Genomic DNA, 8,985 nt, shown 5'->3' with positions numbered 1-8,985 from the left:
CACACAGGTAAGTCCAATGGGGTGCAGGCATGTCCTCTATGCTTACAGCTTCCCGTGGGTGTTGGTTTGATACCGTTTGGGGACAGCCAAGGAGGCATCTGCAGGCAACAAAGGTAGGTGTGTGCTTGTGTGTGTGTTTCCTATGCAGATCCTAAGCCCAGTGTCACATGCAAGTAGGAGGAGTAAGAAGGGTTCCTGGCAAATCCGGGTTATGGATTGCATTTAAAAAGGCCCCGTGGGAGTGCAATGGGCCCCTGTCTTGCTGCTTAGCAATAATGGTATGGGTTTAGGTTCTGCTGTGTGTACTGGTGGTTGACTGCCCCCCAGCCCAGAGTGTGCATGGAAATTGTCTGGCAGCCTCCCTGACAGCAAGCAGTGATAGTGCCCATGAAGGGGACCTTGTTGGGCCCGCCCCTTTCACGGTTATCGCTTCTCGGCCTTTTGGCTAAGATCAAGTGTAGTATCTGTTCTTATCAGTTTAATATCTGATACGTCCCCTATCTGGGGACCATATATTAAATGGATTTTTGAGAACGGGGGCCGATTTCGAAGCTTGCTTCCGTCGCCCTATGCATTGACCCGATATGGCAGTATCTTCGGGTACAGTGCACCACCCCCTTACAGGGTTAAAAAGAAAGATTCCTACTTTCATTGCTACCTGCTTGCTGGCTAGCCAGCTAGCCAGCCCTGTGGGCCTTGCTGCTGCTGCTGCTGCTGCAGCCAAAAAACAAAAGGTGGTGCTGCTGCTGCTTCTGCTGCTTCTGCTTGTGTCTGGCCGCTGTTGGAGCGTCCAGGCACAGGACTTCTGCTGCTGCTGACTAAATGGCCTCCTTAATTGGATCATTTGAGTAGCCAGCACACCTGTGCAGGTAGGGCATGACATGATAGGCAGCTGCCTTGATAGCGGGTGGGTGCTGAATGTTCCTAATTGACAAAATAAGATTAATGCTTATGAAGAAATATAAAATCTCATCCCTTCCCCAATATCGCGCCACACCCCTACCCCTTAATTCCCTGGTTGAACTTGATGGACATATGTCTTTTTTCGACCGTACTAACTATGTAACTATGTAACATAACATGGGGGGGTCTCCTGGCTGTTCACACAGGTGTGTCATTGCTGTACATTGACCATGCATTGCTTCTGTGGTATTGCAAAGGCAAAGACAAATGCTTCCAGCCATCCATTGCACTAATGGATTGGTCATCAGCTGGCTGTCTATGTCCCGCATCAATATAGACCAAAGTACAGAGGGTTAGGCTATGCTATAGTGCACCTACCTGATGCATCAGAAGGTGCGAGGCCCTTGCTAAATTCTGTGCACAGACTTTGAGATCTATGCTTTAGACTGTATCTAAACCTGCTCCAACATGGACTGACATTCTGGCCTACTTTCAGCCGATGCGACTTGTCTGTCGCTGAACAGTCGCTTTTTATGTATTCAGCACCTATGTATAATGTTGTAAAAATGCTCTAGAAGCTAAAGTCGCAGAAATGTCACACATATTTGGCCTGCAACTTTCTGTGCGACAAATTCAGACAGGAAAAATCAGTATAAATCCTTAGAAAATTATCCCCCAGTGTCTCCATCTGCTGGCGGTATTGAATAAGCATTGCTGCACTGATGGGGTATGCATTAGACGAAAAAAAAGAAGAAAAAGAAGAATAATACGCCCAGAAAAGAGGCGAAAAGGAGAAAAACGTAAAAAAACGTGAAAAAAAAGTAAGAGGAAGAGAAGGGAAAAAAAGGTGGAAATGGGTTTAAAAGTGATTTCGGCGGAGAAATATATATATATATATATATATATATATATATATATATATATATATATATATACGCGCACACACACACATATATATAAACGTATTCTCCGTTGAGATATTGCAGCCGCTGCTGTGTCCAGGCCCAGGAGCCTTAGCACTGTGCTGTGATGTCACTCAATACCACTGACATCACTAGGTGTAAACAACATCTCTCCTTTGCTGTGTATGTGACTATGGAGCTGTTTGGTGATGTCGTCTATTATGGCCTTCATAGAAGCAACAGGAGATTGTTGCATCCATCTAGAACCCTCAGAACTACAGTGCTATGATGTCACTCACTTCCACAGGCCTTGCAGAGTGTAAACAACAACAACCCAGCTTTGTTGTGTATGTAACCATAGGGATTGTGATGTCACCTAGAACCTTCACAGCAGCGACAGCTTTATGAGGAGCATCAGCACTGCTCTGCCTGAGCAGAACCATCACCGCCATAGGTTGTCAAATAACCCGGATTTAACCCACACAGGTAAGTCCAATGGGGTGCAGGCATGTCCTCTATGCTTACAGCTTCCCGTGGGTGTTGGTTTGATACCGTTTGGGGACAGCCAAGGAGGCATCTGCAGGCAACAAAGGTAGGTGTGTGCTTGTGTGTGTGTTTCCTATGCAGATCCTAAGCCCAGTGTCACATGCAAGTAGGAGGAGTAAGAAGGGTTCCTGGCAAATCCGGGTTATGGATTGCATTTAAAAAGGCCCTGTGGGAGTGCAATGGGCCCCTGTCTTGCTGCTTAGCAATAATGGTATGGGTTTAGGTTCTGCTGTGTGTACTGGTGGTTGACTGCCCCCCAGCCCAGAGTGTGCATGGAAAATTGTCTGGCAGCCTCCCTGACAGCAAGCAGTGATAGTGCCCATGAAGGGGACCTTGTTGGGCCCGCCCCTTTCACGGTTATCGCTTCTCGGCCTTTTGGCTAAGATCAAGTGTAGTATCTGTTCTTATCAGTTTAATATCTGATACGTCCCCTATCTGGGGACCATATATTAAATGGATTTTTGAGAACGGGGGCCGATTTCGAAGCTTGCTTCCGTCGCCCTATGCATTGACCCGATATGGCAGTATCTTCGGGTACAGTGCACCACCCCCTTACAGGGTTAAAAAGAAAGATTCCTACTTTCATTGCTACCTGCTTGCTGGCTAGCCAGCTAGCCAGCCCTGTGGGCCTTGCTGCTGCTGCTGCTGCTGCTGCTGCTGCAGCCAAAAAACAAAAGGTGGTGCTGCTGCTGCTTCTGCTGCTTCTGCTTGTGTCTGGCCGCTGTTGGAGCGTCCAGGCACAGGACTTCTGCTGCTGCTGACTAAATGGCCTCCTTAATTGGATCATTTGAGTAGCCAGCACACCTGTGCAGGTAGGGCATGACATGATAGGCAGCTGCCTTGATAGCGGGTGGGTGCTGAATGTTCCTAATTGACAAAATAAGATTAATGCTTATGAAGAAATATAAAATCTCATCCCTTCCCCAATATCGCGCCACACCCCTACCCCTTAATTCCCTGGTTGAACTTGATGGACATATGTCTTTTTTCGACCGTACTAACTATGTAACTATGTAACATAACATGGGGGGGTCTCCTGGCTGTTCACACAGGTGTGTCATTGCTGTACATTGACCATGCATTGCTTCTGTGGTATTGCAAAGGCAAAGACAAATGCTTCCAGCCATCCATTGCACTAATGGATTGGTCATCAGCTGGCTGTCTATGTCCCGCATCAATATAGACCAAAGTACAGAGGGTTAGGCTATGCTATAGTGCACCTACCTGATGCATCAGAAGGTGCGAGGCCCTTGCTAAATTCTGTGCACAGACTTTGAGATCTATGCTTTAGACTGTATCTAAACCTGCTCCAACATGGACTGACATTCTGGCCTACTTTCAGCCGATGCGACTTGTCTGTCGCTGAACAGTCGCTTTTTATGTATTCAGCACCTATGTATAATGTTGTAAAAATGCTCTAGAAGCTAAAGTCGCAGAAATGTCACACATATTTGGCCTGCAACTTTCTGTGCGACAAATTCAGACAGGAAAAATCAGTATAAATCCTTAGAAAATTATCCCCCAGTGTCTCCATCTGCTGGCGGTATTGAATAAGCATTGCTGCACTGATGGGGTATGCATTAGACGAAAAAAAAGAAGAAAAAGAAGAATAATACGCCCAGAAAAGAGGCGAAAAGGAGAAAAACGTAAAAAAACGTGAAAAAAAAGTAAGAGGAAGAGAAGGGAAAAAAAGGTGGAAATGGGTTTAAAAGTGATTTCGGCGGAGAAATATATATATATATATATATATATATATATATATATATATATATACGCGCACACACACACATATATATAAACGTATTCTCCGTTGAGATATTGCAGCCGCTGCTGTGTCCAGGCCCAGGAGCCTTAGCACTGTGCTGTGATGTCACTCAATACCACTGACATCACTAGGTGTAAACAACATCTCTCCTTTGCTGTGTATGTGACTATGGAGCTGTTTGGTGATGTCGTCTATTATGGCCTTCATAGAAGCAACAGGAGATTGTTGCATCCATCTAGAACCCTCAGAACTACAGTGCTATGATGTCACTCACTTCCACAGGCCTTGCAGAGTGTAAACAACAACAACCCAGCTTTGTTGTGTATGTAACCATAGGGATTGTGATGTCACCTAGAACCTTCACAGCAGCGACAGCTTTATGAGGAGCATCAGCACTGCTCTGCCTGAGCAGAACCATCACCGCCATAGGTTGTCAAATAACCCGGATTTAACCCACACAGGTAAGTCCAATGGGGTGCAGGCATGTCCTCTATGCTTACAGCTTCCCGTGGGTGTTGGTTTGATACCGTTTGGGGACAGCCAAGGAGGCATCTGCAGGCAACAAAGGTAGGTGTGTGCTTGTGTGTGTGTTTCCTATGCAGATCCTAAGCCCAGTGTCACATGCAAGTAGGAGGAGTAAGAAGGGTTCCTGGCAAATCCGGGTTATGGATTGCATTTAAAAAGGCCCCGTGGGAGTGCAATGGGCCCCTGTCTTGCTGCTTAGCAATAATGGTATGGGTTTAGGTTCTGCTGTGTGTACTGGTGGTTGACTGCCCCCCAGCCCAGAGTGTGCATGGAAAATTGTCTGGCAGCCTCCCTGACAGCAAGCAGTGATAGTGCCCATGAAGGGGACCTTGTTGGGCCCGCCCCTTTCACGGTTATCGCTTCTCGGCCTTTTGGCTAAGATCAAGTGTAGTATCTGTTCTTATCAGTTTAATATCTGATACGTCCCCTATCTGGGGACCATATATTAAATGGATTTTTGAGAACGGGGGCCGATTTCGAAGCTTGCTTCCGTCGCCCTATGCATTGACCCGATATGGCAGTATCTTCGGGTACAGTGCACCACCCCCTTACAGGGTTAAAAAGAAAGATTCCTACTTTCATTGCTACCTGCTTGCTGGCTAGCCAGCTAGCCAGCCCTGTGGGCCTTGCTGCTGCTGCTGCTGCTGCTGCTGCTGCAGCCAAAAAACAAAAGGTGGTGCTGCTGCTGCTTCTGCTGCTTCTGCTTGTGTCTGGCCGCTGTTGGAGCGTCCAGGCACAGAACTTCTGCTGCTGCTGACTAAATGGCCTCCTTAATTGGATCATTTGAGTAGCCAGCACACCTGTGCAGGTAGGGCATGACATGATAGGCAGCTGTCTTGATAGCGGGTGGGTGCTGAATGTTCCTAATTGACAAAATAAGATTAATGCTTATGAAGAAATATAAAATCTCATCCCTTCCCCAATATCGCGCCACACCCCTACCCCTTAATTCCCTGGTTGAACTTGATGGACATATGTCTTTTTTCGACCGTACTAACTATGTAACTATGTAACATAACATGGGGGGGTCTCCTGGCTGTTCACACAGGTGTGTCATTGCTGTACATTGACCATGCATTGCTTCTGTGGTATTGCAAAGGCAAAGACAAATGCTTCCAGCCATCCATTGCACTAATGGATTGGTCATCAGCTGGCTGTCTATGTCCCGCATCAATATAGACCAAAGTACAGAGGGTTAGGCTATGCTATAGTGCACTTACCTGATGCATCAGAAGGTGCGAGGCCCTTGCTAAATTCTGTGCACAGACTTTGAGATCTATGCTTTAGACTGTATCTAAACCTGCTCCAACATGGACTGACATTCTGGCCTACTTTCAGCCGATGCGACTTGTCTGTCGCTGAACAGTCGCTTTTTATGTATTCAGCACCTATGTATAATGTTGTAAAAATGCTCTAGAAGCTAAAGTCGCAGAAATGTCACACATATTTGGCCTGCAACTTTCTGTGCGACAAATTCAGACAGGAAAAATCAGTATAAATCCTTAGAAAATTATCCCCCAGTGTCTCCATCTGCTGGCGGTATTGAATAAGCATTGCTGCACTGATGGGGTATGCATTAGACGAAAAAAAAAGAAGAAAAAGAAGAATAATACGCCCAGAAAAGAGGCGAAAAGGAGAAAAACGTAAAAAAACGTGAAAAAAAAGTAAGAGGAAGAGAAGGGAAAAAAAGGTGGAAATGGGTTTAAAAGTGATTTCGGCGGAGAAATATATATATATATATATATATATATATATATATATATATACGCGCACACACACACATATATATAAACGTATTCTCCGTTGAGATATTGCAGCCGCTGCTGTGTCCAGGCCCAGGAGCCTTAGCACTGTGCTGTGATGTCACTCAATACCACTGACATCACTAGGTGTAAACAACATCTCTCCTTTGCTGTGTATGTGACTATGGAGCTGTTTGGTGATGTCGTCTATTATGGCCTTCATAGAAGCAACAGGAGATTGTTGCATCCATCTAGAACCCTCAGAACTACAGTGCTATGATGTCACTCACTTCCACAGGCCTTGCAGAGTGTAAACAACAACAACCCAGCTTTGTTGTGTATGTAACCATAGGGATTTGTGATGTCACCTAGAACCTTCACAGCAGCGACAGCTTTATGAGGAGCATCAGCACTGCTCTGCCTGAGCAGAACCATCACCGCCATAGGTTGTCAAATAACCCGGATTTAACCCACACAGGTAAGTCCAATGGGGTGCAGGCATGTCCTCTATGCTTACAGCTTCCCGTGGGTGTTGGTTTGATACCGTTTGGGGACAGCCAAGGAGGCATCTGCAGGCAACAAAGGTAGGTGTGTGCTTGTGTGTGTGTTTCCTATGCAGATCCTAAGCCCAGTGTCACATGCAAGTAGGAGGAGTAAGAAGGGTTCCTGGCAAATACGGGTTATGGATTGCATTTAAAAAGGCCCCGTGGGAGTGCAATGGGCCCCTGTCTTGCTGCTTAGCAATAATGGTATGGGTTTAGGTTCTGCTGTGTGTACTGGTGGTTGACTGCCCCCCAGCCCAGAGTGTGCATGGAAAATTGTCTGGCAGCCTCCCTGACAGCAAGCAGTGATAGTGCCCATGAAGGGGACCTTGTTGGGCCCGCCCCTTTCACGGTTATCGCTTCTCGGCCTTTTGGCTAAGATCAAGTGTAGTATCTGTTCTTATCAGTTTAATATCTGATACGTCCCCTATCTGGGGACCATATATTAAATGGATTTTTGAGAACGGGGGCCGATTTCGAAGCTTGCTTCCGTCGCCCTATGCATTGACCCGATATGGCAGTATCTTCGGGTACAGTGCACCACCCCCTTACAGGGTTAAAAAGAAAGATTCCTACTTTCATTGCTACCTGCTTGCTGGCTAGCCAGCTAGCCAGCCCTGTGGGCCTTGCTGCTGCTGCTGCTGCTGCTGCTGCAGCCAAAAAACAAAAGGTGGTGCTGCTGCTGCTTCTGCTGCTTCTGCTTGTGTCTGGCCGCTGTTGGAGCGTCCAGGCACAGGACTTCTGCTGCTGCTGACTAAATGGCCTCCTTAATTGGATCATTTGAGTAGCCAGCACACCTGTGCAGGTAGGGCATGACATGATAGGCAGCTGCCTTGATAGCGGGTGGGTGCTGAATGTTCCTAATTGACAAAATAAGATTAATGCTTATGAAGAAATATAAAATCTCATCCCTTCCCCAATATCGCGCCACACCCCTACCCCTTAATTCCCTGGTTGAACTTGATGGACATATGTCTTTTTTCGACCGTACTAACTATGTAACTATGTAACATAACATGGGGGGGTCTCCTGGCTGTTCACACAGGTGTGTCATTGCTGTACATTGACCATGCATTGCTTCTGTGGTATTGCAAAGGCAAAGACAAATGCTTCCAGCCATCCATTGCACTAATGGATTGGTCATCAGCTGGCTGTCTATGTCCCGCATCAATATAGACCAAAGTACAGAGGGTTAGGCTATGCTATAGTGCACCTACCTGATGCATCAGAAGGTGCGAGGCCCTTGCTAAATTCTGTGCACAGACTTTGAGATCTATGCTTTAGACTGTATCTAAACCTGCTCCAACATGGACTGACATTCTGGCCTACTTTCAGCCGATGCGACTTGTCTGTCGCTGAACAGTCGCTTTTTATGTATTCAGCACCTATGTATAATGTTGTAAAAATGCTCTAGAAGCTAAAGTCGCAGAAATGTCACACATATTTGGCCTGCAACTTTCTGTGCGACAAATTCAGACAGGAAAAATCAGTATAAATCCTTAGAAAATTATCCCCCAGTGTCTCCATCTGCTGGCGGTATTGAATAAGCATTGCTGCACTGATGGGGTATGCATTAGACGAAAAAAAAGAAGAAAAAGAAGAATAATACGCCCAGAAAAGAGGCGAAAAGGAGAAAAACGTAAAAAAACGTGAAAAAAAAGTAAGAGGAAGAGAAGGGAAAAAAAGGTGGAAATGGGTTTAAAAGTGATTTCGGCGGAGAAATATATATATATATATATATATATATATATATATATATATATATATATACGCGCACACACACACATATATATAAACGTATTCTCCGTTGAGATATTGCAGCCGCTGCTGTGTCCAGGCCCAGGAGCCTTAGCACTGTGCTGTGATGTCACTCAATACCACTGACATCACTAGGTGTAAACAACATCTCTCCTTTGCTGTGTATGTGACTATGGAGCTGTTTGGTGATGTCGTCTATTATGGCCTTCATAGAAGCAACAGGAGATTGTTGCATCCATCTAGAACCCTCAGAACTACAGTGCTATGATGTCACTCACTTCCACAGGCCTTGCAGAGTGTAA

The 8,985-nt window shown here is 45.9% G+C and overlaps 4 non-coding genes across 4 annotated transcripts; all 4 read left to right on the top strand.

Annotated features, from left to right (window-relative positions):
• The first annotated feature begins 425 nt into the window (after positions 1-425).
• On the top strand, positions 426-616 carry LOC130334457 (U2 spliceosomal RNA). Its single transcript, XR_008876264.1, has one exon. It is a non-coding gene; the product is annotated as a U2 spliceosomal RNA (small nuclear RNA).
• Positions 617-2,710: 2,094 nt separating this feature from the next.
• On the top strand, positions 2,711-2,901 carry LOC130334456 (U2 spliceosomal RNA). The gene has a single exon (XR_008876263.1). It is a non-coding gene; the product is annotated as a U2 spliceosomal RNA (small nuclear RNA).
• Positions 2,902-4,996: 2,095 nt separating this feature from the next.
• On the top strand, positions 4,997-5,187 carry LOC130334455 (U2 spliceosomal RNA). Its single transcript, XR_008876262.1, has one exon. It is a non-coding gene; the product is annotated as a U2 spliceosomal RNA (small nuclear RNA).
• A 2,093-nt stretch (positions 5,188-7,280) lies between these two features.
• LOC130334453 (U2 spliceosomal RNA) lies at positions 7,281-7,471 on the top strand. Its single transcript, XR_008876260.1, has one exon. It is a non-coding gene; the product is annotated as a U2 spliceosomal RNA (small nuclear RNA).
• Positions 7,472-8,985: the final 1,514 nt, after the last annotated feature.

The sequence above is a fragment of the Hyla sarda genome, unplaced genomic scaffold, assembly GCF_029499605.1.
Source record: "Hyla sarda isolate aHylSar1 unplaced genomic scaffold, aHylSar1.hap1 scaffold_434, whole genome shotgun sequence".
Classification (NCBI taxonomy): domain Eukaryota; kingdom Metazoa; phylum Chordata; class Amphibia; order Anura; family Hylidae; genus Hyla; species Hyla sarda.
This window is presented reverse-complemented; position numbering and strand designations above follow the sequence as displayed.